Raw genomic sequence first — 3236 nt, forward strand, 5'->3', positions numbered from 1 at the left:
CGATCAAATTTGGCGCCGTTGTCGGGGAGCAGTGTCCAAAGGTTCATAATAGCTAGCGTTGTGTGTTTAATTTTTTCCGTGTTCTATGTTTAATTGTTAGTATTGTGTTAATATGTGTGTTAATGTTGTTTAGTGTCTTGGTATTTTGTTTAGTGTGTGTTCTGTTTCAGTTTTTCTATTAAGCGTTTCCCCTGTTTCAGTTTTGGGTGTTTTGCTATGAATAGTGTTTTGCGACGGACTTAGCGACCATTTTTTGCTTGCGGCAAACCAGAGTAGTAGTAGAAATCATGTAACGACGGATTTTAGCGACCACCCATGCTAAATTATTTGTGATTTTTTGTTTTAGTAGCTAGGGTTGTTATTTTTGGCTGAATTTTTTGGTGGTAACTTCTTTTAATCCATATTTTGTGGGAAAAATAGCTAGAGCCTTTAGTTTGATCAGATTTGAAAGTTCCAAAAAAGTAGCAAATTTTGTGTTTGTCAAAACGTCAAACAACCATAACTTTTGCTCCGGGTATCAGAATCGCAATTATTATATATGTATTTGGGGTAGAAAAAAATTTCCTACGCCGTGGCAGCCTACCATAGGCTGGCTAAGGTCTCCATCGTCCAAAAAAAGTGATTCTGTCAAAAGTTTTTTATTTTTCAAGTTTTATTCACTTATTTTTCTTAACCTACCATGTTTAGCTTCTATAGTTATACTTTGAATTTTTGTCTGAAATTTTTGTGCTATCTTCTCATCATTTTATAAGGTTGCTCACAAAATTTCAAGTCATTTGGATATCATTTGAGGGTAGCTGTAGTTCAAACCTACACCTTTATTTACATGACAAGGCAACTAGTTGTGTATGCTGAATGTAGTGTATGACTAGAGGCAATCCATCTGACTTACAACCCTTTGATCCTGAGATAGATAGGACATTTCATAGATTAGTTAGGCATCATTTTATACCTTTTGATCATTCTGAGCATTCCATTACTGGTGAATCTGTGCATTCTGTTATTGGTGATTTTGAACATCCTGATCTTGAACATTATAATTTTGAGCATTCTGATTCTGAGCATTCTGATTTTGCACATTCTGAGAACATGGTACAACCTCCACCCCGTGAGAGGACTCTAAGGGAAATGGCTGCACCTGATTTCACCTACGAAAGCTTGTGCATCCAATACCTTGATGAGGATGTCCCATATGTTCTTAAAACTGGACTGATTCATTTGCTTCCAAAGTTTCATGGCCTTGCAGGTGAAGACCCGCACAAACATTTGAAGGAATTTCATATTGTCTGCTCCACCATGAAACCCCCAGATGTCCAAGAGGATCACATATTTCTGAAGGCTTTTCCTCATTCATTAGAGGGAGTGGCAAAGGACTGGCTATATTACCTTGCTCCAAGGTCCATCAAGAGCTGGGATAACCTTAAGAGAGTATTCTTAGAAAAAATTTTCCCTGCTTCCAGAACCACAGCCATCAGGAAAGATATCTCAGGTATTAGACAACTCAGTGGAGAAAAAATTTCGTGGTAACTTCTTTTAATCCATATTTTGTGGGAAAAATAGCTAGAGCCTTTAGTTTGGTCAGATTTGAAAGTTCCAAAAAAGTAGCAAATTTTGTGTTTGTCAAAACGTCAAACAACCATAACTTTTGCTCCGGGTATCAGAATCGCAATTATTATATATATATTTGGGGTAGAAAAAAATTTCCTACGCCGTGGCAGCCTGCCATAGGCTGGCTAAGGTCTCCATCGTCCAAAAAAGTGATTCTGTCAAAAGTTTTTTATTTTTCAAGTTTTATTCACTTATTTTTCTTAACCTACCATGTTTAGCTTCTATAGTTATACTTTGAATTTTTGTCTGAAATTTTTGTGCTATCTTATCATTTTATAAGGTTGCTCACAAAATTTCAAGTCATTTGGATATCATTTGAGGGTAGCTGTAGTTCAAACCTACACCTTTATTTACATGACAAGGCAACTAGTTGTGTATGCTGAATGTAGTGTATGACTAGAGGCAATCCATCTGACTTACAACCCTTTGATCCTGAGATAGATAAGACATTTCATAGATTAGTTAGGCATCATTTTATACCTTTTGATCATTCTGAGCATTCCATTACTGGTGAATCTGTGCATTCTGTTATTGGTGATTTTGAACATCCTGATCTTGAACATTATAATTTTGAGCATTCTGATTCTGAGCATTCTGATTTTGCACATTCTGAGAACATGGTACAACCTCCACCCCGTGAGAGGACTCTAAGGGAAATGGCTGCACCTGATTTCACCTACGAAAGCTTGTGCATCCAATACCCTGATGAGGATGTCCCATATGTTCTTAAAACTGGACTGATTCATTTGCTTCCAAAGTTTCATGGCCTTGCAGGTGAAGACCCGCACAAACATTTGAAGGAATTTCATATTGTCTGTTCCACCATGAAACCCCCAGATGTCCAAGAGGATCACATATTTCTGAAGGCTTTTCCTCATTCATTAGAGGGAGTGGCAAAGGACTGGCTATATTACCTTGCTCCAAGGTCCATCACGAGCTGGGATAACCTTAAGAGAGTATTCTTAGAAAAAATTTCCCTGCTTCCAGGACGACAACCATCAGGAAAGATATCTCAGGTATTAGACAACTCAGTGGAGAGAGCCTGTATGAGTACTGGGAGCGATTTAAAAAACTATGTGCCAGTTGCCCTCACCATCAGATTTCGGAGCAGCTTCTTCTCCAATATTTTTATGAAGGACTCAGTAATATGGGGAGAAGTATGATAGATGCTGCCAGTGGTGGAGCCCTTGGAGACATGACTCCTGCTGAAGCCAGAAATTTAATTGAGAAGATGGCTTCTAACTCCCAGCAGTTTAGCGCCAGAAATGATGCCATAGTCATTAGAGGAGTGCATGAGGTAGCTACAAACTCAACTGCATCATCTGAGACTAAGAAGCTTGAAGGCAAACTGGATGCATTGGTTAACTTGGTAACCCAGCTGGCCTTGAATCAGAAATCTGTACCTGTCGCAAGGGTTTGTGGTTTGTGCTCCTCTGCTGACCACCATACAGACCTTTGCCCTTCCATGCAGCAACCTGGAGCAATTGAGCAGCCTGAAGCTTATGCTGCAAATATTTACAATAGACCTCCTCAACCTCAGCAGCAAAATCAACCACAGCAGAACAATTATGACCTCTCTAGCAACAAATACAACCCTGGATGGAGGAATCACCCTAATCTCAGATGAT

At 39.0% G+C, this 3236-nt stretch overlaps 1 non-coding gene across 1 annotated transcript; it reads right to left on the bottom strand.

Moving 5' to 3' along the window:
- Positions 1-2602: 2602 nt before the first annotated feature.
- LOC114397827 lies at positions 2603-2709 on the bottom strand. Its single transcript, XR_003663445.1, has one exon. It is a non-coding gene; the product is annotated as a small nucleolar RNA R71 (small nucleolar RNA).
- Positions 2710-3236: the final 527 nt, after the last annotated feature.

This window comes from Glycine soja, chromosome 18 (genome assembly GCF_004193775.1).
Source record: "Glycine soja cultivar W05 chromosome 18, ASM419377v2, whole genome shotgun sequence".
In the NCBI taxonomy this organism is placed as follows: domain Eukaryota; kingdom Viridiplantae; phylum Streptophyta; class Magnoliopsida; order Fabales; family Fabaceae; genus Glycine; species Glycine soja.